A 21625-nucleotide genomic window follows, 5' to 3' on the forward strand; every position below is an offset into this window, starting at 1 on the left:
CCGTTCGCCTTACATACTTGATCATCGTGAGGTAAACATTACCTACGCCAATAGGAGGCGCTTAATAACAGTGACGTACGCCAATAGCAGCTGCAGAGCAGAAGCAATGTGGGAAATGCCGACTGTTTTAAGGAATAAACGCAGAATTTTTTGTTCTTATCGTGTTCAACACAATCTACACTCGATCGCGCGAGGATCTCCATCGTAAAAAATCGCAACTTGAATTTTTTTTTAGTTACCGTCGAAGTGAAAGACGGGTCCAGTCTGTGGTATAAATAGCTGCCGAGCGCCCTTTACTATTGTCGTTGAATGCGGACAGGCAGGAACTCACCCATTGATCGCTAGACGGATCGGCTGATCTGGCTGGGCATACTCCCATCGCAGCGCGACGATCTTTTTGCCTTTTTTTTAATACTACATTTAAATAGTCCAAGTAATGGATACTGTACAACAGTGGTCATATGTTTATTTTGTGTGACATGACACCTATTGGTGTTGCCTATGAACAGTATACACTGAATACACTGTGACAGAGGCAACAAAAAAAAAAATATAGAATAATAATAACAACAATAATGATTATGACCACGCATGCAAAACAGAGAGAGAGAAAAGACTACATTCTATAAGAATAATTACACAATACCCACTGTTACCAGTGTTATGATCCCAATTCATGTTCTAGGGGCAAAAGGGAAAGTCACTTTAAAGCAAAAAATGAACAGCGACAAACAAAAGTGAACCTATACTGAGTCCCAGCACACAAAACACAAAGTAAGATTTCCAATACATTTATTTACAATAAGTGATAAATACAGTGCAAAAAGAATCCTAAACAAACAGCTCCAAAAGAAAAAGAAATGAAGCGTGTTCTTCAGGAGCAGGTAAAGCCAAAACAAACAAAAGATCACTAGCCGGTAGATGGACAACCTAATTAACCTGACAACAATAAACAACACAACTCTTACCTTACTTCCTAACTAACAAAAAAACAAAACAAACAAACAAACAAACAAACAAACAAACAAACAAAACAAAAAAAAAAAACAGGAGAAAAGAAAAATGGCACCCACTCCCTACTGCTCCAACACTCAACAATGGGCAAACAATTCAAAGCTGTACACTACAGCCACAAGACATTTAAGTTGACCTCGGTTTAAGCTTAACACATCAAAGCTGCCACTACAGCCGTAACAACACATTTAAGCTTCACATACACCAACAAGAGCAACACTCCAAGTCTGGTAACACAACAGTCTCAGGCTCTTGGGAGAAGAACTCTCTCCCAGTCTCTCTCTCCGGCTCTGCTTGAATACTGGATCCTCTTGCCATTGATGAGGAACAGCTGGTAGGTCCCATCACCTAGATGAGGACAGGGAGGAGCACAGGAAATTGGACAAAACATACAACAAAACTACAACTCCCAGCAGGCCGTTGGGTCCATTGGCAGCACACACACTCAATAAATCAATGAGTGACACTTACACATTATAAAACACAAATGCATACGCCCTGGGACGCAACACCAGTCAAATTAAATCATTAAAGGAAAATCCATCTTTCCAGTGCATACACAGAAAGCGGCATCAGATCTGGCATTCACTGTATTTACAATTGCATAAATAAAGCTATGAGATCGTTACAATTATAATATATTATAAAATATAAAAATAATAGATCACAATACTGTAGTTTATAGCCTAGGCTACTATATTTTAATCAAATAAATGCAGTCTGGGGGAGCGCATGAGACTTATTTCAAAAACATAAAAAAATCCAACTGACACACACACACACACACACACACACACACACAAGTTTCAAGTTTTGAAAAAAATACAACAACAAACAGTAATATTGTAAAGTCTTATAACAATTGAATTTAAAATTATATTGGATTATGTAACTGTTCACAAAATTCAGGGTTCAATCGCTTTCTGTTGTTGCATTGAGACTCTGGTAGGGCTTTATTTTGAAATTCTAGTCAGCAAAATAGAGGGAAAACAAACAATATTGACAATATTGGTTATAAAATGTTACTCACCATGTTAATTTATTGTTAATTTGACTGTTTCGTTCCGTTCGCCTTACATACTTGATCATCGTGAGGTAAACATTACCTACGCCAATAGGAGGCGCTTAATAACAGTGACGTACGCCAATAGCAGCTGCAGAGCAGAAGCAATGTGGGAAATGCCGACTGTTTTAAGGAATAAACGCAGAATTTTTTGTTCTTATCGTGTTCAACACAATCTACACTCGATCGCGCGAGGATCTCCATCGTAAAAAATCGCAACTTGAATTTTTTTTTAGTTACCGTCGAAGTGAAAGACGGGTCCAGTCTGTGGTATAAATAGCTGCCGAGCGCCCTTTACTATTGTCGTTGAATGCGGACAGGCAGGAACTCACCCATTGATCGCTAGACGGATCGGCTGATCTGGCTGGGCATACTCCCATCGCAGCGCGACGATCTTTTTGCCTTTTTTTTAATACTACATTTAAATAGTCCAAGTAATGGATACTGTACAACAGTGGTCATATGTTTATTTTGTGTGACATGACACCTATTGGTGTTGCCTATGAACAGTATACACTGAATACACTGTGACAGAGGCAACAAAAAAAAAAATATAGAATAATAATAACAACAATAATGATTATGACCACGCATGCAAAACAGAGAGAGAGAAAAGACTACATTCTATAAGAATAATTACACAATACCCACTGTTACCAGTGTTATGATCCCAATTCATGTTCTAGGGGCAAAAGGGAAAGTCACTTTAAAGCAAAAAATGAACAGCGACAAACAAAAGTGAACCTATACTGAGTCCCAGCACACAAAACACAAAGTAAGATTTCCAATACATTTATTTACAATAAGTGATAAATACAGTGCAAAAAGAATCCTAAACAAACAGCTCCAAAAGAAAAAGAAATGAAGCGTGTTCTTCAGGAGCAGGTAAAGCCAAAACAAACAAAAGATCACTAGCCGGTAGATGGACAACCTAATTAACCTGACAACAATAAACAACACAACTCTTACCTTACTTCCTAACTAACAAAAAAACAAAACAAACAAACAAACAAACAAACAAAACAAAAAAAAAAAACAGGAGAAAAGAAAAATGGCACCCACTCCCTACTGCTCCAACACTCAACAATGGGCAAACAATTCAAAGCTGTACACTACAGCCACAAGACATTTAAGTTGACCTCGGTTTAAGCTTAACACATCAAAGCTGCCACTACAGCCGTAACAACACATTTAAGCTTCACATACACCAACAAGAGCAACACTCCAAGTCTGGTAACACAACAGTCTCAGGCTCTTGGGAGAAGAACTCTCTCCCAGTCTCTCTCTCCGGCTCTGCTTGAATACTGGATCCTCTTGCCATTGATGAGGAACAGCTGGTAGGTCCCATCACCTAGATGAGGACAGGGAGGAGCACAGGAAATTGGACAAAACATACAACAAAACTACAACTCCCAGCAGGCCGTTGGGTCCATTGGCAGCACACACACTCAATAAATCAATGAGTGACACTTACACATTATAAAACACAAATGCATACGCCCTGGGACGCAACACCAGTCAAATTAAATCATTAAAGGAAAATCCATCTTTCCAGTGCATACACAGAAAGCGGCATCAGATCTGGCATTCACTGTATTTACAATTGCATAAATAAAGCTATGAGATCGTTACAATTATAATATATTATAAAATATAAAAATAATAGATCACAATACTGTAGTTTATAGCCTAGGCTACTATATTTTAATCAAATAAATGCAGTCTGGGGGAGCGCATGAGACTTATTTCAAAAACATAAAAAAATCCAACTGACACACACACACACACACACACACACACACACAAGTTTCAAGTTTTGAAAAAAATACAACAACAAACAGTAATATTGTAAAGTCTTATAACAATTGAATTTAAAATTATATTGGATTATGTAACTGTTCACAAAATTCAGGGTTCAATCGCTTTCTGTTGTTGCATTGAGACTCTGGTAGGGCTTTATTTTGAAATTCTAGTCAGCAAAATAGAGGGAAAACAAACAATATTGACAATATTGGTTATAAAATGTTACTCACCATGTTAATTTATTGTTAATTTGACTGTTTCGTTCCGTTCGCCTTACATACTTGATCATCGTGAGGTAAACATTACCTACGCCAATAGGAGGCGCTTAATAACAGTGACGTACGCCAATAGCAGCTGCAGAGCAGAAGCAATGTGGGAAATGCCGACTGTTTTAAGGAATAAACGCAGAATTTTTTGTTCTTATCGTGTTCAACACAATCTACACTCGATCGCGCGAGGATCTCCATCGTAAAAAATCGCAACTTGAATTTTTTTTTAGTTACCGTCGAAGTGAAAGACGGGTCCAGTCTGTGGTATAAATAGCTGCCGAGCGCCCTTTACTATTGTCGTTGAATGCGGACAGGCAGGAACTCACCCATTGATCGCTAGACGGATCGGCTGATCTGGCTGGGCATACTCCCATCGCAGCGCGACGATCTTTTTGCCTTTTTTTTAATACTACATTTAAATAGTCCAAGTAATGGATACTGTACAACAGTGGTCATATGTTTATTTTGTGTGACATGACACCTATTGGTGTTGCCTATGAACAGTATACACTGAATACACTGTGACAGAGGCAACAAAAAAAAATATATAGAATAATAATAACAACAATAATGATTATGACCACGCATGCAAAACAGAGAGAGAGAAAAGACTACATTCTATAAGAATAATTACACAATACCCACTGTTACCAGTGTTATGATCCCAATTCATGTTCTAGGGGCAAAAGGGAAAGTCACTTTAAAGCAAAAAATGAACAGCGACAAACAAAAGTGAACCTATACTGAGTCCCAGCACACAAAACACAAAGTAAGATTTCCAATACATTTATTTACAATAAGTGATAAATACAGTGCAAAAAGAATCCTAAACAAACAGCTCCAAAAGAAAAAGAAATGAAGCGTGTTCTTCAGGAGCAGGTAAAGCCAAAACAAACAAAAGATCACTAGCCGGTAGATGGACAACCTAATTAACCTGACAACAATAAACAACACAACTCTTACCTTACTTCCTAACTAACAAAAAAACAAAACAAACAAACAAACAAACAAACAAAACAAAAAAAAAAAACAGGAGAAAAGAAAAATGGCACCCACTCCCTACTGCTCCAACACTCAACAATGGGCAAACAATTCAAAGCTGTACACTACAGCCACAAGACATTTAAGTTGACCTCGGTTTAAGCTTAACACATCAAAGCTGCCACTACAGCCGTAACAACACATTTAAGCTTCACATACACCAACAAGAGCAACACTCCAAGTCTGGTAACACAACAGTCTCAGGCTCTTGGGAGAAGAACTCTCTCCCAGTCTCTCTCTCCGGCTCTGCTTGAATACTGGATCCTCTTGCCATTGATGAGGAACAGCTGGTAGGTCCCATCACCTAGATGAGGACAGGGAGGAGCACAGGAAATTGGACAAAACATACAACAAAACTACAACTCCCAGCAGGCCGTTGGGTCCATTGGCAGCACACACACTCAATAAATCAATGAGTGACACTTACACATTATAAAACACAAATGCATACGCCCTGGGACGAACACCAGTCAAATTAAATCATTAAAGGAAAATCCATCTTTCCAGTGCATACACAGAAAGCGGCATCAGATCTGGCATTCACTGTATTTACAATTGCATAAATAAAGCTATGAGATCGTTACAATTATAATATATTATAAAATATAAAAATAATAGATCACAATACTGTAGTTTATAGCCTAGGCTACTATATTTTAATCAAATAAATGCAGTCTGGGGGAGCGCATGAGACTTATTTCAAAAACATAAAAAAATCCAACTGACACACACACACACACACACACACACACACACACACACACACACACACAAGTTTCAAGTTTTGAAAAAAATACAACAACAAACAGTAATATTGTAAAGTCTTATAACAATTGAATTTAAAATTATATTGGATTATGTAACTGTTCACAAAATTCAGGGTTCAATCGCTTTCTGTTGTTGCATTGAGACTCTGGTAGGGCTTTATTTTGAAATTCTAGTCAGCAAAATAGAGGGAAAACAAACAATATTGACAATATTGGTTATAAAATGTTACTCACCATGTTAATTTATTGTTAATTTGACTGTTTCGTTCCGTTCGCCTTACATACTTGATCATCGTGAGGTAAACATTACCTACGCCAATAGGAGGCGCTTAATAACAGTGACGTACGCCAATAGCAGCTGCAGAGCAGAAGCAATGTGGGAAATGCCGACTGTTTTAAGGAATAAACGCAGAATTTTTTGTTCTTATCGTGTTCAACACAATCTACACTCGATCGCGCGAGGATCTCCATCGTAAAAAATCGCAACTTGAATTTTTTTTTAGTTACCGTCGAAGTGAAAGACGGGTCCAGTCTGTGGTATAAATAGCTGCCGAGCGCCCTTTACTATTGTCGTTGAATGCGGACAGGCAGGAACTCACCCATTGATCGCTAGACGGATCGGCTGATCTGGCTGGGCATACTCCCATCGCAGCGCGACGATCTTTTTGCCTTTTTTTTAATACTACATTTAAATAGTCCAAGTAATGGATACTGTACAACAGTGGTCATATGTTTATTTTGTGTGACATGACACCTATTGGTGTTGCCTATGAACAGTATACACTGAATACACTGTGACAGAGGCAAAAAAAAAAAAAATATAGAATAATAATAACAACAATAATGATTATGACCACGCATGCAAAACAGAGAGAGAGAAAAGACTACATTCTATAAGAATAATTACACAATACCCACTGTTACCAGTGTTATGATCCCAATTCATGTTCTAGGGGCAAAAGGGAAAGTCACTTTAAAGCAAAAAATGAACAGCGACAAACAAAAGTGAACCTATACTGAGTCCCAGCACACAAAACACAAAGTAAGATTTCCAATACATTTATTTACAATAAGTGATAAATACAGTGCAAAAAGAATCCTAAACAAACAGCTCCAAAAGAAAAAGAAATGAAGCGTGTTCTTCAGGAGCAGGTAAAGCCAAAACAAACAAAAGATCACTAGCCGGTAGATGGACAACCTAATTAACCTGACAACAATAAACAACACAACTCTTACCTTACTTCCTAACTAACAAACAAACAAACAAACAAACAAACAAACAAACAAAACAAAAAAAAAAAACAGGAGAAAAGAAAAATGGCACCCACTCCCTACTGCTCCAACACTCAACAATGGGCAAACAATTCAAAGCTGTACACTACAGCCACAAGACATTTAAGTTGACCTCGGTTTAAGCTTAACACATCAAAGCTGCCACTACAGCCGTAACAACACATTTAAGCTTCACATACACCAACAAGAGCAACACTCCAAGTCTGGTAACACAACAGTCTCAGGCTCTTGGGAGAAGAACTCTCTCCCAGTCTCTCTCTCCGGCTCTGCTTGAATACTGGATCCTCTTGCCATTGATGAGGAACAGCTGGTAGGTCCCATCACCTAGATGAGGACAGGGAGGAGCACAGGAAATTGGACAAAACATACAACAAAACTACAACTCCCAGCAGGCCGTTGGGTCCATTGGCAGCACACACACTCAATAAATCAATGAGTGACACTTACACATTATAAAACACAAATGCATACGCCCTGGGACGCAACACCAGTCAAATTAAATCATTAAAGGAAAATCCATCTTTCCAGTGCATACACAGAAAGCGGCATCAGATCTGGCATTCACTGTATTTACAATTGCATAAATAAAGCTATGAGATCGTTACAATTATAATATATTATAAAATATAAAAATAATAGATCACAATACTGTAGTTTATAGCCTAGGCTACTATATTTTAATCAAATAAATGCAGTCTGGGGGAGCGCATGAGACTTATTTCAAAAACATAAAAAAATCCAACTGACACACACACACACACACACACACACACACACACACACACACACACACACACACAAGTTTCAAGTTTTGAAAAAAATACAACAACAAACAGTAATATTGTAAAGTCTTATAACAATTGAATTTAAAATTATATTGGATTATGTAACTGTTCACAAAATTCAGGGTTCAATCGCTTTCTGTTGTTGCATTGAGACTCTGGTAGGGCTTTATTTTGAAATTCTAGTCAGCAAAATAGAGGGAAAACAAACAATATTGACAATATTGGTTATAAAATGTTACTCACCATGTTAATTTATTGTTAATTTGACTGTTTCGTTCCGTTCGCCTTACATACTTGATCATCGTGAGGTAAACATTACCTACGCCAATAGGAGGCGCTTAATAACAGTGACGTACGCCAATAGCAGCTGCAGAGCAGAAGCAATGTGGGAAATGCCGACTGTTTTAAGGAATAAACGCAGAATTTTTTGTTCTTATCGTGTTCAACACAATCTACACTCGATCGCGCGAGGATCTCCATCGTAAAAAATCGCAACTTGAATTTTTTTTTAGTTACCGTCGAAGTGAAAGACGGGTCCAGTCTGTGGTATAAATAGCTGCCGAGCGCCCTTTACTATTGTCGTTGAATGCGGACAGGCAGGAACTCACCCATTGATCGCTAGACGGATCGGCTGATCTGGCTGGGCATACTCCCATCGCAGCGCGACGATCTTTTTGCCTTTTTTTTAATACTACATTTAAATAGTCCAAGTAATGGATACTGTACAACAGTGGTCATATGTTTATTTTGTGTGACATGACACCTATTGGTGTTGCCTATGAACAGTATACACTGAATACACTGTGACAGAGGCAACAAAAAAAAAAATATAGAATAATAATAACAACAATAATGATTATGACCACGCATGCAAAACAGAGAGAGAGAAAAGACTACATTCTATAAGAATAATTACACAATACCCACTGTTACCAGTGTTATGATCCCAATTCATGTTCTAGGGGCAAAAGGGAAAGTCACTTTAAAGCAAAAAATGAACAGCGACAAACAAAAGTGAACCTATACTGAGTCCCAGCACACAAAACACAAAGTAAGATTTCCAATACATTTATTTACAATAAGTGATAAATACAGTGCAAAAAGAATCCTAAACAAACAGCTCCAAAAGAAAAAGAAATGAAGCGTGTTCTTCAGGAGCAGGTAAAGCCAAAACAAACAAAAGATCACTAGCCGGTAGATGGACAACCTAATTAACCTACAACAATAAACAACACAACTCTTACCTTACTTCCTAACTAACAAAAAAACAAAACAAACAAACAAACAAACAAACAAACAAACAAACAAACAAACAAAACAAAACAAAAAAACAGGAGAAAAGAAAAATGGCACCCACTCCCTACTGCTCCAACACTCAACAATGGGCAAACAATTCAAAGCTGTACACTACAGCCACAAGACATTTAAGTTGACCTCGGTTTAAGCTTAACACATCAAAGCTGCCACTACAGCCGTAACAACACATTTAAGCTTCACATACACCAACAAGAGCAACACTCCAAGTCTGGTAACACAACAGTCTCAGGCTCTTGGGAGAAGAACTCTCTCCCAGTCTCTCTCTCCGGCTCTGCTTGAATACTGGATCCTCTTGCCATTGATGAGGAACAGCTGGTAGGTCCCATCACCTAGATGAGGACAGGGAGGAGCACAGGAAATTGGACAAAACATACAACAAAACTACAACTCCCAGCAGGCCGTTGGGTCCATTGGCAGCACACACACTCAATAAAAATAAATCAATGAGTGACACTTACACATTATAAAACACAAATGCATACGCCCTGGGACGCAACACCAGTCAAATTAAATCATTAAAGGAAAATCCATCTTTCCAGTGCATACACAGAAAGCGGCATCAGATCTGGCATTCACTGTATTTACAATTGCATAAATAAAGCTATGAGATCGTTACAATTATAATATATTATAAAATATAAAAATAATAGATCACAATACTGTAGTTTATAGCCTAGGCTACTATATTTTAATCAAATAAATGCAGTCTGGGGGAGCGCATGAGACTTATTTCAAAAACATAAAAAAATCCAACTGACACACACACACACACACACACACACACACACACACACACAAGTTTCAAGTTTTGAAAAAAATACAACAACAAACAGTAATATTGTAAAGTCTTATAACAATTGAATTTAAAATTATATTGGATTATGTAACTGTTCACAAAATTCAGGGTTCAATCGCTTTCTGTTGTTGCATTGAGACTCTGGTAGGGCTTTATTTTGAAATTCTAGTCAGCAAAATAGAGGGAAAACAAACAATATTGACAATATTGGTTATAAAATGTTACTCACCATGTTAATTTATTGTTAATTTGACTGTTTCGTTCCGTTCGCCTTACATACTTGATCATCGTGAGGTAAACATTACCTACGCCAATAGGAGGCGCTTAATAACAGTGACGTACGCCAATAGCAGCTGCAGAGCAGAAGCAATGTGGGAAATGCCGACTGTTTTAAGGAATAAACGCAGAATTTTTTGTTCTTATCGTGTTCAACACAATCTACACTCGATCGCGCGAGGATCTCCATCGTAAAAAATCGCAACTTGAATTTTTTTTTAGTTACCGTCGAAGTGAAAGACGGGTCCAGTCTGTGGTATAAATAGCTGCCGAGCGCCCTTTACTATTGTCGTTGAATGCGGACAGGCAGGAACTCACCCATTGATCGCTAGACGGATCGGCTGATCTGGCTGGGCATACTCCCATCGCAGCGCGACGATCTTTTTGCCTTTTTTTTAATACTACATTTAAATAGTCCAAGTAATGGATACTGTACAACAGTGGTCATATGTTTATTTTGTGTGACATGACACCTATTGGTGTTGCCTATGAACAGTATACACTGAATACACTGTGACAGAGGCAACAAAAAAAAAAATATAGAATAATAATAACAACAATAATGATTATGACCACGCATGCAAAACAGAGAGAGAGAAAAGACTACATTCTATAAGAATAATTACACAATACCCACTGTTACCAGTGTTATGATCCCAATTCATGTTCTAGGGGCAAAAGGGAAAGTCACTTTAAAGCAAAAAATGAACAGCGACAAACAAAAGTGAACCTATACTGAGTCCCAGCACACAAAACACAAAGTAAGATTTCCAATACATTTATTTACAATAAGTGATAAATACAGTGCAAAAAGAATCCTAAACAAACAGCTCCAAAAGAAAAAGAAATGAAGCGTGTTCTTCAGGAGCAGGTAAAGCCAAAACAAACAAAAGATCACTAGCCGGTAGATGGACAACCTAATTAACCTGACAACAATAAACAACACAACTCTTACCTTACTTCCTAACTAACAAAAAAACAAAACAAACAAACAAACAAACAAACAAAACAAAACAAAAAAAAAAAACAGGAGAAAAGAAAAATGGCACCCACTCCCTACTGCTCCAACACTCAACAATGGGCAAACAATTCAAAGCTGTACACTACAGCCACAAGACATTTAAGTTGACCTCGGTTTAAGCTTAACACATCAAAGCTGCCACTACAGCCGTAACAACACATTTAAGCTTCACATACACCAACAAGAGCAACACTCCAAGTCTGGTAACACAACAGTCTCAGGCTCTTGGGAGAAGAACTCTCTCCCAGTCTCTCTCTCCGGCTCTGCTTGAATACTGGATCCTCTTGCCATTGATGAGGAACAGCTGGTAGGTCCCATCACCTAGATGAGGACAGGGAGGAGCACAGGAAATTGGACAAAACATACAACAAAACTACAACTCCCAGCAGGCCGTTGGGTCCATTGGCAGCACACACACTCAATAAATCAATGAGTGACACTTACACATTATAAAACACAAATGCATACGCCCTGGGACGCAACACCAGTCAAATTAAATCATTAAAGGAAAATCCATCTTTCCAGTGCATACACAGAAAGCGGCATCAGATCTGGCATTCACTGTATTTACAATTGCATAAATAAAGCTATGAGATCGTTACAATTATAATATATTATAAAATATAAAAATAATAGATCACAATACTGTAGTTTATAGCCTAGGCTACTATATTTTAATCAAATAAATGCAGTCTGGGGGAGCGCATGAGACTTATTTCAAAAACATAAAAAAATCCAACTGACACACACACACACACACACACACACACACACAAGTTTCAAGTTTTGAAAAAAATACAACAACAAACAGTAATATTGTAAAGTCTTATAACAATTGAATTTAAAATTATATTGGATTATGTAACTGTTCACAAAATTCAGGGTTCAATCGCTTTCTGTTGTTGCATTGAGACTCTGGTAGGGCTTTATTTTGAAATTCTAGTCAGCAAAATAGAGGGAAAACAAACAATATTGACAATATTGGTTATAAAATGTTACTCACCATGTTAATTTATTGTTAATTTGACTGTTTCGTTCCGTTCGCCTTACATACTTGATCATCGTGAGGTAAACATTACCTACGCCAATAGGAGGCGCTTAATAACAGTGACGTACGCCAATAGCAGCTGCAGAGCAGAAGCAATGTGGGAAATGCCGACTGTTTTAAGGAATAAACGCAGAATTTTTTGTTCTTATCGTGTTCAACACAATCTACACTCGATCGCGCGAGGATCTCCATCGTAAAAAATCGCAACTTGAATTTTTTTTTAGTTACCGTCGAAGTGAAAGACGGGTCCAGTCTGTGGTATAAATAGCTGCCGAGCGCCCTTTACTATTGTCGTTGAATGCGGACAGGCAGGAACTCACCCATTGATCGCTAGACGGATCGGCTGATCTGGCTGGGCATACTCCCATCGCAGCGCGACGATCTTTTTGCCTTTTTTTTAATACTACATTTAAATAGTCCAAGTAATGGATACTGTACAACAGTGGTCATATGTTTATTTTGTGTGACATGACACCTATTGGTGTTGCCTATGAACAGTATACACTGAATACACTGTGACAGAGGCAAAAAAAAAAAAAATATAGAATAATAATAACAACAATAATGATTATGACCACGCATGCAAAACAGAGAGAGAGAAAAGACTACATTCTATAAGAATAATTACACAATACCCACTGTTACCAGTGTTATGATCCCAATTCATGTTCTAGGGGCAAAAGGGAAAGTCACTTTAAAGCAAAAAATGAACAGCGACAAACAAAAGTGAACCTATACTGAGTCCCAGCACACAAAACACAAAGTAAGATTTCCAATACATTTATTTACAATAAGTGATAAATACAGTGCAAAAAGAATCCTAAACAAACAGCTCCAAAAGAAAAAGAAATGAAGCGTGTTCTTCAGGAGCAGGTAAAGCCAAAACAAACAAAAGATCACTAGCCGGTAGATGGACAACCTAATTAACCTGACAACAATAAACAACACAACTCTTACCTTACTTCCTAACTAACAAAAAAACAAAACAAACAAACAAACAAACAAACAAAACAAAAAAAAAAAACAGGAGAAAAGAAAAATGGCACCCACTCCCTACTGCTCCAACACTCAACAATGGGCAAACAATTCAAAGCTGTACACTACAGCCACAAGACATTTAAGTTGACCTCGGTTTAAGCTTAACACATCAAAGCTGCCACTACAGCCGTAACAACACATTTAAGCTTCACATACACCAACAAGAGCAACACTCCAAGTCTGGTAACACAACAGTCTCAGGCTCTTGGGAGAAGAACTCTCTCCCAGTCTCTCTCTCCGGCTCTGCTTGAATACTGGATCCTCTTGCCATTGATGAGGAACAGCTGGTAGGTCCCATCACCTAGATGAGGACAGGGAGGAGCACAGGAAATTGGACAAAACATACAACAAAACTACAACTCCCAGCAGGCCGTTGGGTCCATTGGCAGCACACACACTCAATAAATCAATGAGTGACACTTACACATTATAAAACACAAATGCATACGCCCTGGGACGCAACACCAGTCAAATTAAATCATTAAAGGAAAATCCATCTTTCCAGTGCATACACAGAAAGCGGCATCAGATCTGGCATTCACTGTATTTACAATTGCATAAATAAAGCTATGAGATCGTTACAATTATAATATATTATAAAATATAAAAATAATAGATCACAATACTGTAGTTTATAGCCTAGGCTACTATATTTTAATCAAATAAATGCAGTCTGGGGGAGCGCATGAGACTTATTTCAAAAACATAAAAAAATCCAACTGACACACACACACACACACACACACACACACACACACACACACACACACACAAGTTTCAAGTTTTGAAAAAAATACAACAACAAACAGTAATATTGTAAAGTCTTATAACAATTGAATTTAAAATTATATTGGATTATGTAACTGTTCACAAAATTCAGGGTTCAATCGCTTTCTGTTGTTGCATTGAGACTCTGGTAGGGCTTTATTTTGAAATTCTAGTCAGCAAAATAGAGGGAAAACAAACAATATTGACAATATTGGTTATAAAATGTTACTCACCATGTTAATTTATTGTTAATTTGACTGTTTCGTTCCGTTCGCCTTACATACTTGATCATCGTGAGGTAAACATTACCTACGCCAATAGGAGGCGCTTAATAACAGTGACGTACGCCAATAGCAGCTGCAGAGCAGAAGCAATGTGGGAAATGCCGACTGTTTTAAGGAATAAACGCAGAATTTTTTGTTCTTATCGTGTTCAACACAATCTACACTCGATCGCGCGAGGATCTCCATCGTAAAAAATCGCAACTTGAATTTTTTTTTAGTTACCGTCGAAGTGAAAGACGGGTCCAGTCTGTGGTATAAATAGCTGCCGAGCGCCCTTTACTATTGTCGTTGAATGCGGACAGGCAGGAACTCACCCATTGATCGCTAGACGGATCGGCTGATCTGGCTGGGCATACTCCCATCGCAGCGCGACGATCTTTTTGCCTTTTTTTTAATACTACATTTAAATAGTCCAAGTAATGGATACTGTACAACAGTGGTCATATGTTTATTTTGTGTGACATGACACCTATTGGTGTTGCCTATGAACAGTATACACTGAATACACTGTGACAGAGGCAAAAAAAAAAAATATATAGAATAATAATAACAACAATAATGATTATGACCACGCATGCAAAACAGAGAGAGAGAAAAGACTACATTCTATAAGAATAATTACACAATACCCACTGTTACCAGTGTTATGATCCCAATTCATGTTCTAGGGGCAAAAGGGAAAGTCACTTTAAAGCAAAAAATGAACAGCGACAAACAAAAGTGAACCTATACTGAGTCCCAGCACACAAAACACAAAGTAAGATTTCCAATACATTTATTTACAATAAGTGATAAATACAGTGCAAAAGGAATCCTAAACAAACAGCTCCAAAAGAAAAAGAAATGAAGCGTGTTCTTCAGGAGCAGGTAAAGCCAAAACAAACAAAAGATCACTAGCCGGTAGATGGACAACCTAATTAACCTACAACAATAAACAACACAACTCTTACCTTACTTCCTAACTAACAAAAAAACAAAACAAACAAACAAACAAACAAACAAACAAACAAAACAAAAAAAAAAAACAGGAGAAAAGAAAAATGGCACCCACTCCCTACTGCTCCAACACTCAACAATGGGCAAACAATTCAAAGCTGTACACTACAGCCACAAGACATTTAAGTTGACCTCGGTTTAAGCTTAACACATCAAAGCTGCCACTACAGCCGTAACAACACATTTAAGCTTCACATACACCAACAAGAGCAACACTCCAAGTCTGGTAACACAACAGTCTCAGGCTCTTGGGAGAAGAACTCTCTCCCAGTCTCTCTCTCCGGCTCTGCTTGAATACTGGATCCTCTTGCCATTGATGAGGAACAGCTGGTAGGTCCCATCACCTAGATGAGGACAGGGAGGAGCACAGGAAATTGGACAAAACATACAACAAAACTACAACTCCCAGCAGGCCGTTGGGTCCATTGGCAGCACACACACTCAATAAATCAATGAGTGACACTTACACATTATAAAACACAAATGCATACGCCCTGGGACGCAACACCAGTCAAATTAAATCATTAAAGGAAAATCCATCTTTCCAGTGCATACACAGAAAGCGGCATCAGATCTGGCATTCACTGTATTTACAATTGCATAAATAAAGCTATGAGATCGTTACAATTATAATATATTATAAAATATAAAAATAATAGATCACAATACTGTAGTTTATAGCCTAGGCTACTATATTTTAATCAAATAAATGCAGTCTGGGGGAGCGCATGAGACTTATTTCAAAAACATAAAAAAATCCAACTGACACACACACACACACACACACACACACACACACACACAAGTTTCAAGTTTTGAAAAAAATACAACAACAAACAGTAATATTGTAAAGTCTTATAACAATTGAATTTAAAATTATATTGGATTATGTAACTGTTCACAAAATTCAGGGTTCAATCGCTTTCTGTTGTTGCATTGAGACTCTGGTAGGGCTTTATTTTGAAATTCTAGTCAGCAAAATAGAGGGAAAACAAACAATATTGACAATATTGGTTATAAAATGTTACTCACCATGTTAATTTATTGTTAATTTGACTGTTTCGTTCCGTTCGCCTTACATACTTGATCATCGTGAGGTAAACATTACCTACGCCAATAGGAGGCGCTTAATAACAGTGACGTACGCCAATAGCAGCTGCAGAGCAGAAGCAATGTGGGAAATGCCGACTGTTTTAAGGAATAAACGCAGAATTTTTTGTTCTTATCGTGTTCAACACAATCTACACTCGATCGCGCGAGGATCTCCATCGTAAAAAATCGCAACTTGAATTTTTTTTTAGTTACCGTCGAAGTGAAAGACGGGTCCAGTCTGTGGTATAAATAGCTGCCGAGCGCCCTTTACTATTGTCGTTGAATGCGGACAGGCAGGAACTCACCCATTGATCGCTAGACGGATCGGCTGATCTGGCTGGGCATACTCCCATCGCAGCGCGACGATCTTTTTGCCTTTTTTTTAATACTACATTTAAATAGTCCAAGTAATGGATACTGTACAACAGTGGTCATATGTTTATTTTGTGTGACATGACACCTATTGGTGTTGCCTATGAACAGTATACACTGAATACACTGTGACAGAGGCAACAAAAAAAAAAATATAGAATAATAATAACAACAATAATGATTATGACCACGCATGCAAAACAGAGAGAGAGAAAAGACTACATTCTATAAGAATAATTACACAATACCCACTGTTACCAGTGTTATGATCCCAATTCATGTTCTAGGGGCAAAAGGGAAAGTCACTTTAAAGCAAAAAATGAACAGCGACAAACAAAAGTGAACCTATACTGAGTCCCAGCACACAAAACACAAAGTAAGATTTCCAATACATTTATTTACAATAAGTGATAAATACAGTGCAAAAAGAATCCTAAACAAACAGCTCCAAAAGAAAAAGAAATGAAGCGTGTTCTTCAGGAGCAGGTAAAGCCAAAACAAACAAAAGATCACTAGCCGGTAGATGGACAACCTAATTAACCTACAACAATAAACAACACAACTCTTACCTTACTTCCTAACTAACAAAAAAACAAAACAAACAAACAAACAAACAAACAAACAAACAAACAAACAAACAAAACAAAACAAAAAAACAGGAGAAAAGAAAAATGGCACCCACTCCCTACTGCTCCAACACTCAACAATGGGCAAACAATTCAAAGCTGTACACTACAGCCACAAGACATTTAAGTTGACCTCGGTTTAAGCTTAACACATCAAAGCTGCCACTACAGCCGTAACAACACATTTAAGCTTCACATACACCAACAAGAGCAACACTCCAAGTCTGGTAACACAACAGTCTCAGGCTCTTGGGAGAAGAACTCTCTCCCAGTCTCTCTCTCCGGCTCTGCTTGAATACTGGATCCTCTTGCCATTGATGAGGAACAGCTGGTAGGTCCCATCACCTAGATGAGGACAGGGAGGAGCACAGGAAATTGGACAAAACATACAACAAAACTACAACTCCCAGCAGGCCGTTGGGTCCATTGGCAGCACACACACTCAATAAATCAATGAGTGACACTTACACATTATAAAACACAAATGCATACGCCCTGGGACGCAACACCAGTCAAATTAAATCATTAAAGGAAAATCCATCTTTCCAGTGCATACACAGAAAGCGGCATCAGATCTGGCATTCACTGTATTTACAATTGCATAAATAAAGCTATGAGATCGTTACAATTATAATATATTATAAAATATAAAAATAATAGATCACAATACTGTAGTTTATAGCCTAGGCTACTATATTTTAATCAAATAAATGCAGTCTGGGGGAGCGCATGAGACTTATTTCAAAAACATAAAAAAATCCAACTGACACACACACACACACACACACACACACACACAAGTTTCAAGTTTTGAAAAAAATACAACAACAAACAGTAATATTGTAAAGTCTTATAACAATTGAATTTAAAATTATATTGGATTATGTAACTGTTCACAAAATTCAGGGTTCAATCGCTTTCTGTTGTTGCATTGAGACTCTGGTAGGGCTTTATTTTGAAATTCTAGTCAGCAAAATAGAGGGAAAACAAACAATATTGACAATATTGGTTATAAAATGTTACTCACCATGTTAATTTATTGTTAATTTGACTGTTTCGTTCCGTTCGCCTTACATACTTGATCATCGTGAGGTAAACATTACCTACGCCAATAGGAGGCGCTTAATAACAGTGACGTACGCCAATAGCAGCTGCAGAGCAGAAGCAATGTGGGAAATGCCGACTGTTTTAAGGAATAAACGCAGAATTTTTTGTTCTTATCGTGTTCAACACAATCTACACTCGATCGCGCGAGGATCTCCATCGTAAAAAATCGCAACTTGAATTTTTTTTTAGTTACCGTCGAAGTGAAAGACGGGTCCAGTCTGTGGTATAAATAGCTGCCGAGCGCCCTTTACTATTGTCGTTGAATGCGGACAGGCAGGAACTCACCCATTGATCGCTAGACGGATCGGCTGATCTGGCTGGGCATACTCCCATCGCAGCGCGACGATCTTTTTGCCTTTTTTTTAATACTACATTTAAATAGTCCAAGTAATGGATACTGTACAACAGTGGTCATATGTTTATTTTGTGTGACATGACACCTATTGGTGTTGCCTATGAACAGTATACACTGAATACACTGTGACAGAGGCAAAAAAAAAAAAAATATAGAATAATAATAACAACAATAATGATTATGACCACGCATGCAAAACAGAGAGAGAGAAAAGACTACATTCTATAAGAATAATTACACAATACCCACTGTTACCAGTGTTATGATCCCAATTCATGTTCTAGGGGCAAAAGGGAAAGTCACTTTAAAGCAAAAAATGAACAGCGACAAACAAAAGTGAACCTATACTGAGTCCCAGCACACAAAACACAAAGTAAGATTTCCAATACATTTATTTACAATAAGTGATAAATACAGTGCAAAAAGAATCCTAAACAAACAGCTCCAAAAGAAAAAGAAATGAAGCGTGTTCTTCAGGAGCAGGTAAAGCCAAAACAAACAAAAGATCACTAGCCGGTAGATGGACAACCTAATTAACCTGACAACAATAAACAACACAACTCTTACCTTACTTCCTAACTAACAAAAAAACAAAACAAACAAACAAACAAACAAACAAAACAAAAAAAAAAAACAGGAGAAAAGAAAAATGGCACCCACTCCCTACTGCTCCAACACTCAACAATGGGCAAACAATTCAAAGCTGTACACTACAGCCACAAGACATTTAAGTTGACCTCGGTTTAAGCTTAACACATCAAAGCTGCCACTACAGCCGTAACAACACATTTAAGCTTCACATACACCAACAAGAGCAACACTCCAAGTCTGGTAACACAACAGTCTCAGGCTCTTGGGAGAAGAACTCTCTCCCAGTCTCTCTCTCCGGCTCTGCTTGAATACTGGATCCTCTTGCCATTGATGAGGAACAGCTGGTAGGTCCCATCACCTAGATGAGGACAGGGAGGAGCACAGGAAATTGGACAAAACATACAACAAAACTACAACTCCCAGCAGGCCGTTGGGTCCATTGGCAGCACACACACTCAATAAATCAATGAGTGACACTTACACATTATAAAACACAAATGCATACGCCCTGGGACGCAACACCAGTCAAATTAAATCATTAAAGGAAAATCCATCTTTCCAGTGCATACACAGAAAGCGGCATCAGATCTGGCATTCACTGTATTTACAATTGCATAAATAAAGCTATGAGATCGTTACAATTATAATATATTATAAAATATAAAAATAATAGATCACAATACTGTAGTTTATAGCCTAGGCTACTATATTTTAATCAAATAAATGCAGTCTGGGGGAGCGCATGAGACTTATTTCAAAAACATAAAAAAATCCAACTGACACACACACACACACACACACACACACACACACAAGTTTCAAGTTTTGAAAAAAATACAACAACAAACAGTAATATTGTAAAGTCTTATAACAATTGAATTTAAAATTATATTGGATTATGTAACTGTTCACAAAATTCAGGGTTCAATCGCTTTCTGTTGTTGCATTGAGACTCTGGTAGGGCTTTATTTTGAAATTCTAGTCAGCAAAATAGAGGGAAAACAAACAATATTGACAATATTGGTTATAAAATGTTACTCACCATGTTAATTTATTGTTAATTTGACTGTTTCGTTCCGTTCGCCTTACATACTTGATCATCGTGAGGTAAACATTACCTACGCCAATAGGAGGCGCTTAATAACAGTGACGTACGCCAATAGCAGCTGCAGAGCAGAAGCAATGTGGGAAATGCCGACTGTTTTAAGGAATAAACGCAGAATTTTTTGTTCTTATCGTGTTCAACACAATCTACACTCGATCGCGCGAGGATCTCCATCGTAAAAAATCGCAACTTGAATTTTTTTTTAGTTACCGTCGAAGTGAAAGACGGGTCCAGTCTGTGGTATAAATAGCTGCCGAGCGCCCTTTACTATTGTCGTTGAATGCGGACAGGCAGGAACTCACCCATTGATCGCTAGACGGATCGGCTGATCTGGCTGGGCATACTCCCATCGCAGCGCGACGATCTTTTTGCCTTTTTTTTAATACTACATTTAAATAGTCCAAGTAATGGATACTGTACAACAGTGGTCATATGTTTATTTTGTGTGACATGACACCTATTGGTGTTGCCTATGAACAGTATACACTGAATACACTGTGACAGAGGCAAAAAAAAAAAAAATATAGAATAATAATAACAACAATAATGATTATGACCACGCATGCAAAACAGAGAGAGAGAAAAGACTACATTCTATAAGAATAATTACACAATACCCACTGTTACCAGTGTTATGATCCCAATTCATGTTCTAGGGGCAAAAGGGAAAGTCACTTTAAAGCAAAAAATGAACAGCGACAAACAAAAGTGAACCTATACTGAGTCCCAGCACACAAAACACAAAGTAAGATTTCCAATACATTTATTTACAATAAGTGATAAATACAGTGCAAAAAG

The sequence above is a fragment of the Leuciscus leuciscus genome (genome assembly GCF_965113295.1).
Source record: "Leuciscus leuciscus genome assembly, chromosome: 1".
Taxonomy (NCBI): Eukaryota; Metazoa; Chordata; class Actinopteri; order Cypriniformes; family Leuciscidae; genus Leuciscus; species Leuciscus leuciscus.